Genomic DNA, 18,004 nt, shown 5'->3' on the forward strand with positions numbered 1-18,004 from the left:
TAAATTGACTGTGTTGGAACAACTATTTCATATCTTCTGTTCCTAAAATTCTTTTTTTTTCATTATTTTTATTTTTATTTTTTAAATAATTTATTCTGATTACATCCCGATTGTTATCCCTCACTTGTATCTTCCTGTTCCCCCTCCCTCCCTCTTTTACCCTATTCCCCTCCCCTAGACCTGTGACAGAAGGGGGCCTCCTCCCCACCATACGACCACAGCCTATCAGGTCTCACCTGGACAGCCTCCTTCTCCAATATTTTCTGCCCTTCATTACCAAAGATCTACCTCAAATAACTAAGAGAGAGGAGTATGGTAGCAGAGGCTTGTAGAGCCAGCTAGTCAGGAGGCTGAGGCAGAGGACAGCTGGAATCTAGAGGTCTGGGCAAGGGGCAAGACCATATATCAAAAATGAATAATGAAATCAAATCAAGATGTAATTAATTAAAAAAAGAGGAGGAGGCAAATGAGGAGTGCTTTCAGTTTCCTTCCAGTAAACCTACACCAAGTGTGCCCTGTATCTGTATTTCCTGCTTTCTCGCTTCAGAACAAAAGGCCTTTCCACTGACGCGCCTCCTCTTTGCTGTGGATTTCTTTCCCCTTTCTATGCTCAGAGTCCTAATTTCACTCTCCTTTAATACCAACTTTTCCTATACAGAACTATTTTCTATATAGCTCTGAGTGTCAAGTCAAAATTCTTCACCTTCCCTGGACTTCCACAGGTTCTCTGGCTGGCAGTCAGTTTTTCTGTTCTCTCTCAGAGTAAAAGTTTATGAACGGTTTTTCCCCTCATCCTCTATTTACAACTTTGTCAGCTCAAAATGTCTCATACATAGCACAGATCTCCCAGGAAACAACCCACATCAACGTCAGCAAGTCTAGAGCCACCTTTCTAGCAACTTGTTGTACTCTCAGTAATAATGCCACGCTTTGTTTTGGCTTCCTGGACTTTGCTCACGGTGTGTTCCTATGTCCTGGCCACTCGTTTCTATGTTGGCTCCTGTCTTTGACTTACTCTTAACTGTGGAAGTAGTTCAAAGCTCACTCTACAACCCTCCCTCATTCCCTCAGCTTATTGCTTTTAGTCCCAGAGCTTTAAACAGCTCTGATGACTGACACATCCTCAGTGTATAGCTACCACTCTCCTCTTCCTCAGTCTCTATGACTATCTTCCACAGAGAAGCCAGGAGTCACTTAAAAGCATACATTTCTTTGCTGAAAATTTGCCAATGGTTTTTTTTCTGGCATAAAAATGATATCCTATGTACACCGAAATATCCTATTTTATACTATAGACATTTTGCTTCTGCTACTTCTTTAGAAGTTAGGCCAATTCTTTATGTGAAAATATTTTACCCTTGCTCCTCCATTTACAGCAAAACATCAGAAAAATCTTTCTGATTAGTATAAGTCCCCTGCCCAATCTCACACTCTTCATTCTACCTAAAGCATCACATTATTCCTTTGCTAATACTTCTTATAATCTGAATTGTTGTTTGCTTGTCCTGTTTATCAGCTCTTGAAAGAGACTGGGAACGTTTCTGACTGGCTCATTTCTGTATGCGCAGTTCTGTAAGTGGCCAGTTGCAGGCCTTCAAATAGTTAGCGTAAATGCTCCTCTGAAGCCAACACACCACAAATCTTTTTGGTTTTTTCTCTTGGGTAAAAGTTCTGTTAAAACAACAACAACAAAACAAATAAACAAACAAAAAAGCAGAACAACCACCACATTCCACTTCATCACTTAGCTGAGCTAGACCATTCCCTTCAAATACACACTATATTTGTGCTCTAAAAAACCCTCAAAGACTCCTTTAGGAACACCCAAGAAAGTGTGGCTTACCTAGTTACTTAAAAATTTACTATAATGATCTTTATTGGGCACAATTATGTAAAAATGGATTAAGAAAATAATGTATGATACTTCTAGAGGTCAAACATATTGAAATTAATTAGATAAAAATATAGTTAGACAAAACATTAAAATCTTACTGTACTTTAATATACTTTTATTTGTAAACAGTGCATATATACATATTTACATAATGTAATTTAATATGTATGCAACATATAAAATGCTCTCACCAATTGCAGTTTTTAAATCACCCTCAGACATTTATTACTTCTTTGTGCTGGGAGCATTCAAAACCTTCTCTACTAGCTATTTTGAAATATGAGAGTAATTATTCTCAACTGATTCAACTACTATGATATAGAACTCCTATCCGCATGTATCCCTATACCTTCCAGCCATTCCTCCTCTTACCACTATGCTTTTCTTGCCTTCTATGAAATTAATATTTCACTTCCACATATAACCAAGAATGTACTACTTTGTCTTTCTGTGCCTGATTTATTCTAATTGATGTACTATCCTTCAGGTTTGTGTGTTTGGAGCAAATGAAGGAACTTCATTTGGAGGGTTAAATAATGTTCATTTTCTTTATTCTTCAGTTGATGAACACCTAGGTTGATTCTATATCTAGCTAGTGTGAATAATGCCTCAATAAACATTCAAGCGCAAGAACTTCTTCAACATAATGATTTCCTTTTCTTGGACATAGTCCCAGAAGTGGGGTTACTAGATCGAATGACGGATGTACTTTTAGCTTCCTCAGGGATCTCAGTACTGTTTTTATAATGCTTATATCAGGTTACATTTCCATTGGGATGATTAATCTTGCCAACTTCCTTGGATTTGATATCAACTAAAAGGCATGGCTCTGCACTGAATCATGAGGGCACTCCCAGGAAGGATTAACTATGGGGAGAAGATCTACCAAAGTCGGGGCACCATCTAATGGCAGTCCAGATGTAATGAGGTTCAAGGAAAAAGCAATGCTACTGGCCTTCTTTTTCCTTCCACTTCTTGATGGTAAATGTACCTATCCCATTGTCAACACTGCTACCAGACTTTGCTGGCATCGGAGCCCATCTTTGTCTTCCTAATGTGGACTGAAGGGCAGTATCTCTTCAGGAATCCTCCAGGCCATCAGGGTCAGGCTGGGACTGCTGAGGAGGCACCAGCTTTTTTTTTTTTTTTAAACTGAGAAGCTACCAGTTTCCCAACCTCTCCTGTATGTAGACAGCCACTGTTGCACTACTGTGTAAGCAACTTAATAAATCACCCTTTATAATATCGATCAATTCTACCCATTCTGTTCTAAAGCAATGGTTCTCAATTTGTGGGCCCCAACCCCTTTGACAAACTTCTATCTCCAAAAACATTTATGATTCATAACAGTAGCAAAATTACAGTTTTAATGTAGTAATGAAAGTATTTTTATGGTTGGGGGTCATGACAATATGAAGAACTGTATTAAAGAGTTGCAGCAGCAGGAAGGTTGAGAACCAGTGGTCTAGAGAGAACCATGACCAATACATCCAATAATAGCACACTCCTCATTTTTCTACATCCTTGTCAGCACCTATTTCTCATGTCTTAAATAGCTACTCTAATCAGATGAGATGATGTTATCCCGAGGTTTTAATTTCCATCTTCTTGATTATTATTAGTAATGTGGAATATTTTTCAAATGCTTATTGACCATTTACGTATATCATATTGATGAATGTCTGTTTTTAGGGAGATGGTTTAGTTGGTAAGTTACTTGCCTTGCAAGCACCAGGACCTGATGCTGATCTTCAGAATGCACATAGTTGGCATGACTATTATCTAACCACTGTAAAGGTAGAATGCGTATGCTAGCCTACTTGAAGAGATGCTGACCAATGAAAGACTAACTCAGAATGAACACAGAACAAAGCAAAAGGGTACATAATGCCTGAAGAGTGACTACTGATGTCCTCTGGCCTCTGCATTGACAAGTACATAGTGTACCTGCACTCGTCACCACACACTAGGTATAGATCTTTGTTAGGCAACACAGCAATTTCTTCCTCTAGTATGCTTATGTAACAAAAACAAACAAAAACCTCAAAAAATAAAAAGCAAAGGAAAATTTGCTTTCCTAACTTTTAAATAATTCTTCCTAAAGGTTTAGTTTAGGACAGGAACCATAAGTAACTCCAAATAACACAAATACCTCACTGATTATCTTGCTTAAGTTTTATTATTTTAGGTTGACACAAGCTAGAGTTATTGAGGAAGATGGACCCTCAAAGAGAAGACGTCCCCCAGGAGACTGGCCTATAAGCAAGCCTATGGGCAATTTGCTGATTAATGATTGAAATACTCCTATTTCAATCAATGGGCCAAGCCCACTGTATGTGGTGTCACCCTAGGCAGGAAGTCTTGAATTGTATAAGAAAGCAGGTGAACAGCCGTGAGGAGCAAGCCAGTGAGCAGCTATCCTCCACCGCCTCTCTACTTCCTCTAAGCTCCTCTAAGGCCTTAAGTTCCTGCCCTAAATTCCTTCAGTGATGGAAATGTGACCAGAGTTGTAGGATGAAATAAACCCTTTTCTCCCAAAGTTGATTTTGGTTTTGGTGTTTTATCACAGCAACAGAATCCTAATTAAGCCACTGCTCAATACTGATGGTGCTTCCAGTAAACTAACTAATAAGGTAAAATGATTATAAATTAAGTTAGGCAAGAGTTTGGTTTTGTGGTTTTTATAAAATTTTAATTCTAATTCAGAAAGTGACACAGTGGAAGAGGAGCTACGGAGAGCGTGCATAAAAAGACAGTCTATTGGTTGTCCAGGCATGGTAGTGTGTGCACTGAGGACGCAGATCTCTGTGAGTTTGAAGTCAGCCTGGTCTACATAGTGAGGACCAGGGCAGCCAGGAGTATAATAAGGAGGTAGTGGGGAAGATAACTAGTCTCCTGAGAAAATAATCCTTAAGTGAAATTATACTTTCTAGTGAAGTGAAATCCTCCCTTCATATGTGTGCCAGGGCACATGTGTGGGTTGTGTGCATTCCCAATGAGATGCAGGATGCACACTAACACACATCAAAAAATAGTTTTTAAGACCCAAAATATAGGCTTAAAAATGTTGGCAAATATACATACAATTCACCAGATGGTTCATTGTGAGATGTCAAAATATTTTTAGAAAACAAGTATTTTAAGGAAGTTTCCCAGGTTTTGGGAAATCCTGTAAAGAACACTGATAGTTTAATTGTATACTCTAGTTTAGTCATATATTTTGGTACTAACCACACCTGCACAAAGTAGTAATGTACATTATTTACAACTATGAAACCCAAACAGTTCCAGTTTTAAGATGCAACATTGCTTTTTAAAAATATGTATTTCAGACAGCATCTTCTACAAATGGTACTGGTCAAACCTTATGCAAAAGAATGAAATAGGTCCATATCCATCACCCTGCACAAAACTCAACTCCAAATAGATTCAGGACTTTAACATAAGATCAGATAATAGAAGAGGAATTAGTAAGTAGGCTTGTACTCATTGAACACAGGAAAAGACTTTCTAAATGGGACATCTATGACACAGGCATTATGGCCAACACTTAATAAACAGAACTTCATGAAGCTGAAAAGCTTCTGTACAGCAGAGGACATCATCTGACCAAAACAGCAATCTAAAGAGTGAGGGGAAAAACAAACTTTTTTTGGTGGGAAGGGGAAATCTTTAACCAATTATGTATCTGATAGAAGGTTAGTATTTATAATACATAAACATAAATAAAAACAAGCAGCAGCAGCAACAACAAAAATCCTGAACATCAACAAAACAAATAAACCAACTTCAGAACTGGGTTTAGAACTAAACACAGTTCTCTAAATATGAAACAAAAATAATTGAGAAACATTTACAGAAATGTTCAACATCCTTAGTCATCAGCGGACTGCAAATCACAACTCTGAGATTTCATCTTACCCCAGTGAGAATGGCCAAGATCAATAAAACAAATGACAGCACATGGTGGAGAGGATGTGGGGAAATGGGAACACTTATTCATTGCTGATGGGAGTGTACTCTGGTGCAGCCACTATGGAAATCAGTATAGAGGTTGCTCAAAAACAAAACAATCAACAACAAAACAAACAAACAGCCCTGAAACTTACTCTACCACAAGATCCAGATATATCACTTTTGAGCATATACCCAAAGGACATTACATTTTACTACAGAGATAAGTGCTCATTCATGTTCATTGCTGCTGTATTCTTAGTAGTCAGAAATTAGAACTAGCCTAGATGTCCATCAACTGAGAAATAGATATGGCAATATGGTACATTTGCACAATAGAATTCTACTTAGCTATTAAAAAATGGTAAATAGATGGAGCTTAAAAACAAGCATCTTGAATGAGGCAAGCCAGACCCCAGAATATAAATATTGCATGTTTTCTCTGATATGTGGATGTTAGTTTTAAGGTTTAGATAGTATGTTTCTATCAGAATAATCACAGAGCTGGGTGGCTATTAAGGATCAGAGGCAGGGAGGGATCTTCTGAGAAAGGGGAAATAGAATATAGTGTTATAAAGAGATAAAGGGGAAACTAGGAGGATTAAACAGAGAAGGGGATGGGAGGGCAGGGTCAAAGAAGGAATGTAAGAAGGGACAACTACCACTAAAGGTCTGTAAAAAGCCACATGGAGTGGACGTTTCTTAAATATGTACATATATCAAAGGAATTTAAATGAGATCACCATATAATGGGGGAGACAATACCTAAACTAGACATCTTATGCCACAGAGTAAAAGCGTTATTATCTTGTTTAGTCATTGGCAAAGGGGGTCTATAGACCCCTAGACATCATAGGATACTGCCAAGGTTACTGGTTACTCTATAGAATCTGTCAGCAAGGGTCTATTGCTGAAGATACACTTATGGCATTGAAGTGGAGGAAAGTCTTACACAAGTTCTGAGAAGCAAGCAGAACTGTTAATAGCACCAAGGCCTCCCTTGCTGTACAAACAGGTATTTTGTTAATCAGGAAGATTTACTTTTGGAACAGATTTAATAATGTGCACAAATGTGTCTATTTTTCAGGGTGAACCATGGGTCCTGAATAGTTTACATTTACATTTCAGCAGATTCCTGTGTTTTCATTACCATCATATACTACAAGAGCCAATTATTCTTACAAGGAAAAAGTAGAGCACATTACTTCCTCAGGAAGTTCAGGAAGACGAATCTGACAATCCACCTGCAGCACTGTAGTTATCTTAGATTGTAAGAAATGCTCCTGTTATAATTGTGACAGTTAACTCCTGGGACGTAAACACAAGTTCACAGTCTCCATCACAAGCCTTTTTTAGTAATGGGACCCATATATTTAATCCTGTCATTTGTACTTCTCTCCCTGCAAGCAATATCTCAGCTACTACCCTCTGTTCAAGCCCTCCCTCCGCACTGCACCTTGCTACCTTTTCAGCCTACAGCCCCTGCTTCTTGTCATCACTTGAAGCTTTGCTATCAGATGATACTTCACACTTCATGCTTCTGAATGACACCCTATCAGTCAGCTCCTGACTTGGCTCATTATTTTACTACCTATTTCAATTTTAGAAACATGGCTTAAATTATACTATAGTATTTTGAATGTACATATGCTTTATTTTCTAAAGCCTTGTCATGTTTTAAAGTTGTAAGCAACCTACAATTTACAATCTCACTGAGTGCACATTTCAGTAGTAATAAGTATACGCTAGTTGTAGACTCTTCTATCACTTTTGTCTTGCAAGCCTAAAACTCCCTATATCTATTAAACAGTTTCCACTTCCTCTCCTGCCCCAGTCCTGGCAACCACCATTTGGGTTTTTGTTTACATGAATTTGACTATTACAGCTACTTACCATAATCAAAACATATAGCATTTGTCTTTTCAGTATGTTAGGCCTATTTCATTTAGAATCATGTCCTCAACATTTATTTATTTTTATTTATTATTATTATTATTGTTTTTCGAGACAGGGTTTCTCTGTGTAGCCTTGGCTATCCTGGACTTGCTTTGTAGACCAGGCTGGCCTCGAACTCACAGCGATCCGCCTGCCTCTGCCTCCCGAGTGCTGGGATTAAGGGCGTGCGCCACCACGCCTGAACATTTATTTACACTGCAGCATGTGTCAGATTTTCCTTTTCAAAGCTGAATAATATTCTATTACATAGAATATTGTGTTTGTTTTATCAATTTATTTGTAAATGCACATTTAGGCTGGGCACACTGTTCTGGGGGAATTCCTTTCTACCTTCCAAGAGAACTGCAGGCAGCCAGTCTGCCAGGCCCACCCAGCATTTCAGTGCGTGCTGGAGAAGCAAGTTGCAGTTCTTACGCTTGTGTGGCAAGTGCTTTCCCTCTACCCTGGTGTGTAACGCCTTCAGCAACTCTCACACTACTACCCAGCATGGCTGTACCATTTTATGTTCCTTATCCACCGCACACAAAGGTTCTCATTTTCCTATAGCTGCACTGACATCATTTCTTAGCTAGTGTTTTGTTTTGGAATTAGCCACTAAGGGGTGAGAGTAGTATCACACTTCAGTTTTCCCTCGTATTGAAACTCTGAGCTTCTTTTTGTTTATTGGCCACTGAGATCTTTGCAGAAAGTCTTTTCACATGCTTGTGCCATCTTTTAGTTGGGACATGTGTAGTTGAGATTAGTTCTTCCTGTACTCTGGATTTGTATTTTCTAGTGCTCCCTGGGCTGCTTTCTCACTCTGCTGTGCCTTTTGATTGCCTGTGTTTCTGATGGTGTTATCTGAGACTCGCTGCCATACTCAGTGAAGCTTTCCACCTATGCGTTTTTCCTAGGACAAGTTTTTACAGTTTCATGTCTTATATTTAGGTCTTTAATAGTTAATTTTGGGGTATGTAGATCAACTTTCATTTTCCTGCAGGTTGTCAATATAGGTTTTCCAACACCACTTGTTGAACAGGTTTTCCTTTATATGCTGTGTGATTCTGGCACTCTCATGAAACAGTATTTGACTATACACACTGAGATTTGTATCACGAGGTTCCACTGTATTCCATGGTCTTTACGCTGGTAGCACTGTTTTGCTTACTGTGGTTCTTTAATCTTCTGTCTAGAACACTAAATCCCAACCTCATCAGGTTAGCACCTACTCATGCTTCAAGTCTCAGATCTTTTTTTTTTTTTTCAAATCTCAGATCTTATGCAGTTTGAGAAGTCTCATCCCCATTTCATTTCTCCTACCCTCAACTTGTACTTTACATTCCCCCTCTATCATGCAGCTCACCTTGTTTTGCTTTAATTGACTTGTGGCTCACAGGGTCACAATCCCAATGACAGCAGTGCCTCATCTATAATTTTAGCTTTCATGTCCACTCCTAGCCATAGTGCATAATCAATAAACATCATCAACACTGAACCACAGTGTTTTTACCATGCTCTGGTGGTAAAAAGAATGAATAAAGTTTAAGTCCTGATTTAGAAAAATGCTTCCAAGATAAAAATAAACTAAAAAACAAACAAACAAACAAGCAAGCTGTAGACGTGCTTATAAAGTTATAATTTACATAAGAAAGGCAGGTACATATCAATTTGCGTATATTATGCCTCTACAAAGAAAAAGTTGATTATTTCTGGGGACAGATGGAAACCAGGTATATGAAACACGGTAAAAGAGTTTTCACTACATATTTTTTAAATTACATTAAGTTCTTCCTACTTATGACATGTTTGAAAAATTAAAAAAAAACAGAATGACTAAATAATGTCCCTAAAGAACCTCAAATAGAAGGTGAAGATATAGCTCGGTGCTTAGTATATGCAAGGTTCTGGATTTGATCACTGTGTGTGTTCCTGAGAGAGAGAGAGAGAGAGACAGACAGACAGACAGACAGAGAGAATAAATGAGTTATAGTAACAGCAATGTGTTATTTGCTTCCTCTTTCATCTTATAACAAAAAATCTAAATGAATAAGACCTATATCTTAAATGCTACTTGTGAACTCAGTCACAGTATCTGGAGATACTGTCTTTGTCAAAAGGATAACCAGGCAACCCTGTAGAGCAGTAGGCCTCAACCTGTGGGTCATGCCCCCCTGGGGCATCAAATGATCTTTTTACAGGGGTCATCTAAGACCACTGGAAAACAGACATTTACATCACAACTCATAAAAGTAGCAAAATTACAATCATGAAGTAGCAACAGAAATAATTTAATGGTTGGAGATTACCAGAACATGAGGAACCGTGTTAAAGGGTGGCAGTATGAGGAAGGTTGAGAACCACTGTCATAAAGACTCACTTAGGGATGAATAAAACCAAAACCTGCCATCACGAGAGTAAACTACCTTATACGTGGATCTACTAACTGAAACCAAACCTTCAGATGTCTGCAATATTCCTAGCAGTGGAGGTGAGGGTGGTAGTTCATAACCAAGGTCCTCAATCCTTTTCAAACCAACCAACCAACCAGACCCAACACCACTGATTAGTCACTGGTAGTATCTTAAGTCACTAAGGCTTGAGATGATTTAGGTAATAGTTAAACTTCACTGTCAGCTTGCTGGATTTGGAATCACATGCAAGGTACCCTCCAAGCCTGATCTGTGTGGGAATTTACAAAAGGTTCCACTGAGGGCAGGGGAAAGAATCACAGCATCTCCTCCTGGAGTGAGTGAGGTGCTAAAGAGGTAAGGTTGAGGAAAGCAGCTCAACACCAGCACTGAACTCTCCACTTCCTGTCTGTGGACACAATGTGACCACTGCCTCACTTGGGATCCTGCTCCCCCAAAATGATGGACTGTATGATTACGCAGTAAGCCAACGCGAACCCTTCCTCCCTTAACTTGCTTCTCGTCAGGGATTTGGTCATAGCAGTGAGAAAAAGTAACCAATACAATTTTTCATGCAGCAATACCAAGCTAGAAGAATTTATTCACAACTAATATTTTTCTTTTTAAAGGTATAAATTGTGCCGAATGTAACCCAGCCTCCACTGGATGCCTTGCTTGGCTACAAAAGACAGCCAGTCCAGATGTCTCCTGCATTACTAGGAGTCCTCACTAGGGTACGTTATTAACACACGTTGTTTTCAGAAAAGTACTTGTTCGGTGCTCCTGGCTTGGCTGCACTCTGAATGCATGGTAACAGTAGGATGAAAGCAGATGACTGTAAGGTGCTTTGTTTCCTAGTAAGTCCTCTGAAACAGAGATGGACAGATCTAATATGAATCCCCAGAAAGTCAGGCACTTCTGAGCTCCAGTACTCTGCGGTACATAAAATAAATGCATACTCAGTATAAAAAAAAATGACTCTGCACCCTAAAAGACATAGTATAAGTAGTGGTTATCAGATGACATTACACTAACTGCATCAAGTTATAGAATCAGGTAGGCCCAGAGTAGGGCTTTGAGGACTCCGATGCCATAAATCAATTATGATGCTAGAGTCCCCATTCATGCTCAAAGTTGAGTTTCCAATCAATGATGCCATTGACCACAGTAAGGAAGTCAGTGAAGTACGAATGCCAAAGTGACAAAGAGTAGCTTTAAAGCAACTACTATGTTTTGCTATTTTCTTAGGAGGAGACTAATCTTCAGGAAAAAATATAAAATGCCTCACGTGGTAAGATATTTGTTGAGCTGGGCGTGGTGGCGCATGCCTTTAATCCCAGCACTCAGGAGGCAGAGGCAGGCAGATTGCTGTGAGTTCAAGGCCAGCCTGGTCTACAAAGTGAGTCCAGGACAGTCAAGGCTTCACAGAGAAACCCTGTCTTGAAAAACCAAAAAAAAAAAAAAAAAAAAAAGATATTTGTTAAGAGTGTTTGAAAAAGCCACTGGGCCTGTTCTGGGTTTTTTTTTGTTTTGTTTTGTTTTTTGTTTTTTTTGATGTTTTATTTTTATTTTTTAAACACATTTTTATTGAAAAATAAAATAATTCATATTATATCTCATTTTCTATCCCATCCTATGCATCCTCCTATTTCTCCCTCCCTCCCACTTTCACCCCAATCCCCCTTCCCTATGACTGTGACTGAGGGGGACCTCCTCCCCCTGAATATGGTGCTAGGGTATCAAGTCTCTTCTTGGTAGTCCGCTATCCTTCCTCCAAGTGTCATTGGGCCTCCCCAACAAAGGGACATGGCCAAATATGGGGCACCAGAGATCCTGTGAAAGTCAGTCCCCAGTCTCCACTTAACTGTGGAGAATGTTCTGTCCCTTGGCTAGATCTGGGTAGGGGTTTGATGATGACTGCACGTTTTGTCCTTGGTTGGTGCCTTAGATCAAGCAGAACCCCTGGGCTCAGATCCACCCATCATAATGTTTCTCTTGTAGGTTTCTAGGACCCTCTGGATCAACCTACTTCCCTATCCCCTATATTTTTCTCACCTAGAGTCTCAATAGGATGTCCTCACCTCTATCCTACTTTCCTGGGAATAGGGCTTCCTAAGACCCAGCTATTCCACTCCTAGGAATATACCCAGAAGATGCTCCAGCACACAACAAGAAAATTTGCTCAACCATGTTCATAGCAGCCTTATTCATAATAGCCAGAACATGGAAGCAGCCTAAGTGTCCCTCAGTAGAAGAATGGATAAAGAAACTGTGGTACATTTATACTATGGAATACTACTCAGCTATTAAAAACAAGGAATTCAAAAATTTGTGGACAAATGGATTGAACTAGAAATGATCATAATGAGTGAGCTAACCCAGAAGCAGAAAGACTCACATGGCATATACTCACTTATATCTGGACACTAGCCCAAGCGGCAGGTCCATGAAAGTCTGCACCTACCAGGAAAGTGGGATAGAGGTGAGGACATCCTATTGAGACCCTAGGTGTTCTGTCTTTTAGGGGGAAAAAAAGGATAATTAGAGGTCTCAGATAGATTTGTAGCATACAAAATATTCTAGAAATTTTATCTGGAAATTTTATGAAAGTAGCTTATCAAAATGGTTTTAGATCGCTGGTATTTTATAGCCCTTTTTCTTAATATTACAGAACACAACCAAATGTAACTGAAAAAGTAGGCTATGTACCTGCTCAGTTCAGAGAGCTAAGATTGCTGTGCACTTAGTCATGGTGACTGTCACTCAGTCACGGTGCATCTGTGGCACCTATACCAACAATGAAGAAACCACTTCTTAGGGTGCACTCTTTCCTAGGACACAGGTTAAACAGCTGTTTCCTAAATGCAGTCTGAGGCTGCCACCCCAAACCTCAGACTAAGAGCAATCTAGCCTCTGCCTGAGTAGCCAGTCACCCCGTACTGAAGTGCCATCACTACTTTGTAAATAGGAACCCAAATCTAACTACATGCTCTATTTACCTGAGCTCTTTGTCCCTGCATACAAACTACCCGCAAACTTCTGGCTCAAAATCTAAATATGTGTCTATAAATTCTCATAGATAACCGAAACTAACAAACGTCCATACAAAAGAACAGAGAATCTATTTTCATGCCAGTTCCTATGAGTGCCCTTCCAAAAGACAGGGGCATTTTTCATTATGCCAGAGGAAAAAGGATAAAAACGACAGAAGTACTTCTCATTAGGTCAGATAAAACTGAAACATGAAAAACTGAAGAAATGGCCATATAAACTTTAAGTGACAAGAGAGGAGTCAAGGAGCGAGCTGTACTTGGAACTCATTACCTTATCTACTCCCACAGATGTCTTCCCTCAGGAAGTGCATCATATAAAACGTGATTTTTTTAAAAGTGAGTATTTTATCCTTCTAGATCACTTGGTAACAGAAAGGACTTGCTCTAAGATTTAGGTTTTTCCCTTTAGATTACAAGGCTTAAGATGACTTAACCTACTAAAAATGCAGTTCTAGCTTTTTATTATAAATGTGATACTAGACACATTAAGACTTTTAAAAAATATCTATTTATTTATTATTATGTGTACAGTGCTCTGGCTGCATGTATACCTGCAGACCAGAAGAGGACATTATATCACATTATAGATGGCTGTGAGCCACCATGTGGTTGCTGGGAATTGAACTCAGGACCTCTGGAGGAGCAGCAGTCAGTGCCCTTAACCTCTGAGCCATCTCTCCAGCCCCCAAGACATTTTTGAAATGGGCTGGAGAGATGGCTCAGAGGTTAAGAGCACTGGCCAGAGGACCCAGGTGAACCAAGTTTAGCTTCCAGCACCCACATGGCAGCTCAGAACTGTCTATAACTCCTGTTCAGGGGATCCTACACCCTCATTCAGATACTAATACAGTCAAAACACCAATGTACATAAAATAAAATAAAAATAATTATAAAAAAAGACAGTTTTGAAAATACAAGCACTTATCTGGTTCAGTAATGATACTGTTTTCCTCTGTATTTTTGAGCTTCTCTGTCTTTAAGTTTGTTATATAACATTTTGTTGTTGTTGTTTCTACACAAGGTTTCTCTATGTAATAGCCCTGGCTATCTTGGAACTCACTCTGTAGACCAGGCTGGCCTTGAACTCAGAGATCTGCCTGCCTCTGCCTCTCAAGTGCTGGGATTAAAGGCATGCGCCACCACTACCCAGCTTTTGTAGTGTATTTTAAAACTATGCTCTACATATTTTGAATTTTCAATTAAGCCATTCACCAAATTTTGCACAGATAGGACATGAAAGGAAGTTCAAAATTATGATTAAATATTTATAAAACTTTGGGCCACCAACTACCAGACAGATGATTTCAAAGACTTTTCAGACTTGGGAGGATAATACTGAATTACAGCGGGACAGGCAGTCCCTGTTCATTCTCGTCCAATCCCTCCAACTACACCGAGAAAAAACTTTGGTGCAGGATGGCATCAAACACAAAAACGTTACCTTTAAACAAAGACTGTTCAGATTCAAGGTTTAGAGTATTCAGGGAGCATATATTTTTAGCTAGAAACTTTCAAAGCACGGTTTTCTTTATTTTTACCTTGTCTGCTTTTGTTTATGGCAAGTGCTATCAATTTCAAGTCTCTGGAAAAATAATCAAATTGATACATAGAAGTATTACAAAGAAGAACTACTTTGTATATATGGCCAAAATTTAATTAAGGAAAACATATTTTATAAATACTCATTAAACCATCTATTTGATGAAGGAGGATGTTTGTGATGTGCATGCATTCATCTATTTAGCCAACAAGAAGGACAAAGGTTTATTTATTTTTTTAAAGCACAGGCAAGGCAGAGGAGGAAGGAACTGAAAGTGAGGTCATCAAAAAAAGATTCATGAGTGAGGTGGTATTTGAGGTAGGACTGGATGGAAAGATATAATTCAGACAACCCTAAAGAAAGAGAGCTGTTAAACAAAGGAAGCAGAACAATACATGCCTGATTGGTAGCAAGTTGGATACTTGGGCGTGCAGATTTGTTAAAACCCAGTAAAACATATCATTTAACAGATGTATATTACTGTATGACATCTTTTTCTCAAGAAATTTCATACTGTCTTTGACCTGTAAATGTAAAGTCACTAAGGTGTAAGGCTTAGTTCGTTTATAGTAGAGGTAGATCATAGCAAGAGAAAAGAAAAATCACAGTTTAGAACACGTGACTCAAAAGTACTTCCCTACAATAAACTGCCACTAAAACCTTTAGGCTACTAAACAAAAACATTAGCTTTATGTATCTACTAAATAGTTTTACCTCAGAAGCCAAACTTATTTAGGGCTTATTTATTAAAATTTAACATTCTGAGCTGGGCATGATGGTGCACACCTTTAATCCCAGTGCTCTTGAGGCAGAGGCTGGTGGAGCTCTGAGTTCAAAGACACCCTGGTCTACAAAGTGAGAGTCCAGGACAGCCAGGACTACACAGAGAAACCCTGACTTGAAAAAACAATATGAAATATCTATATCCCACCCCCCTCAAACTAGACTGCATAACTAGCACTTATCCCAAGCAATAAAGGCAGTATCTTCAAGGTTGGGGAGTAATAACACCCTGGAAAGGCGTGGTCCCGAGCTACTGCAGCCATTTGCAGGGATGAGGGAGGTGTGTGCTTGCAAATTTAAGAGGTGAAGCTAAGAGGAAGTAGGTTGGGGTGGGGTATGGCAGGGATGGACAGAATCTTGCCAAGCTCCCTTCTTTCTTGTTCACCCTAAGGTGAATAGCTTCTGCCATGCCATTCTACCTGACCAGAAGCCGAGAAGCAACAGAGCCGAGGAAAAGGATAACAACTGCACTCTAATGAAGTCTGCTCCCCCTGATTAGTTATTGTGTAATGGTGACAAAATGTCCAGCATAGTACTTGACAGAATTTAGCAAAATGATTTAATTTTCACCATTTAGATACTGTTTCCAGACAGCTCAGAAATAATAGTCTCAGAATTTTTTTTGGCCTTTAGCTCTTTTCAATTACATGAGATTTTAAAATCACGTAGGTATTAAGTACTGAAGACATTTCAGGTAGCTTCCGTATTTCCTTGCTTTGAGAATGCCTAAGTAGAAGGAGAAATCATTATAGTTAAAGCAGAACCACCATCGACAAGTCTTCACTTGTTGAAACTTTAAAGTGCCATTCTACATACATCCCATAATAACCACAAATCTCAAACCAAAACACGAATTATGGTTGAAGAAAAGCATCAAGAAACTGGAAAAGAAGTCATACTTCTGCTATAGATGAAAGCATCAGGATAGTAAGGAGTATACGCATCCTTAATACTAACTGTTTTACTAAGGAGAATACAATTTCTTTTGTTATACCTGGGGCCTCGCTTCATCTTCCTGCTCCAGGTACCTTAAACAGCTACCGTGAATCAGTGCCCCAGCATTTGACACTTGGAAGCAGACTTGCCTCAAGTATAGGAATTCTGAAATCAGTATGTGTTATTTTATTCTAGGAGATTTTAACAGTGCTGGGAATGGAACCCAGGGCCTCATGCATCCTTTGTAAGCATTCCCTCAGAAGCCTGAATTAGAAAATTAGCTAAATCTGGAAAATGCCATTTAAACCTTCCTTTGGAAATTATACGCATGCAAGCATAGCAGTAACATTTTTGAGGAGCTGCCTTCATGAGCAACCAAGTTGTAACTGGGGGGATAGAGGTGTGGCTCAGTGGTAGGGTGCTCTGTATTGGAAATACCCTGGGTTTGATCTCCAACACTGAAAACTCAAGCTCGGTTAAATCTAGTGTGTTGCCCCATCATGTGACATGGAATACTGTTTAAGGGAAAAATATCAATTTGTAAATCCATGGTCTTTTTAATCTCCCTGAGGCTGGGCATTTGGTTTGGGCCCTAGGTTTGATTCCTTCCCAGCACCCCCTGCCCCTCCCGAAATGTTCACAACGGCTTGGGTGTGCATGCTTGTGGTAGAATCTTAGGAAGCATGCAAGAAGCCCTGGTTTCCAACCTCAGTACCACTAACACACAGTAAAACATAAACAGTAACACTACAACACACAGAGTAATTGAGGACTAGAGCAGTTATACCTGGTTAGCAACAAAAGCCAGAACTTTGAACCTTAGCTCGCAAGCCTCAGGCTGCAGGTGTTTCTCTACCATTTAAATTATTAAAGTAGGCCTCTTGACAACAGATAGCTAAACACTTGGTTTACATTTAACATTTAGGTCACCGTGTCACATTTTCTGGTTTGTGTTTTTATCAGTGCTTTTTAAACTCTTTAATAGAGGCTGAGTCGCCAAAAGGCAGTATGCCTGGAGATTTGCCCTCCCCGTTAGCAATTCTGAAGAATGACAACGTTTAAGCAAAGTAGCATTTAGGCAAGGCCTTCAGCCCACCTGGGCTATAATTTACCTATAACTTCTACTCAACAAAATGAAGGCGTTGGTGATCGGGTGAGTTACTTAGCACATAATGACGGCCTATGTTATTCATAAAAGGTCATACCAACATGAACAAATACAACTAACCTTAAAACGGCAAGATCTTAACACCTACATAAAATGCCAGCACCACCGAAATGGAAAGTTGTGACCCCATAGTTCAGAGCTATTAAATAAGAGTCCTGTGTTTTTCTACACACACACACACACACACACACACACACACACACACACACACACACACACACACACACACACACACACACACACACAGTGTGTTTCGACTACAATCTGTAATTCTGATTTTTTCCCCCCTTCAACTCCACAGAACTCGGAGATTAATTTAAGAATAAACAAAAC

At 39.3% G+C, this 18,004-nt stretch overlaps 1 protein-coding gene across 6 annotated transcripts in view; it reads right to left on the minus strand.

Annotated features, from left to right (window-relative positions):
• The window catches only part of DOP1A (DOP1 leucine zipper like protein A), a 95,330-nt gene that overhangs the window by 76,314 nt on the left and 1,012 nt on the right, over positions 1-18,004 (minus strand). The gene's annotated exons all lie outside the window — the stretch shown is intronic.

Source organism: Acomys minous, assembly GCF_964271855.1.
Source record: "Acomys minous genome assembly, chromosome: 13".
Taxonomy (NCBI): Eukaryota; Metazoa; Chordata; class Mammalia; order Rodentia; family Muridae; genus Acomys; species Acomys minous.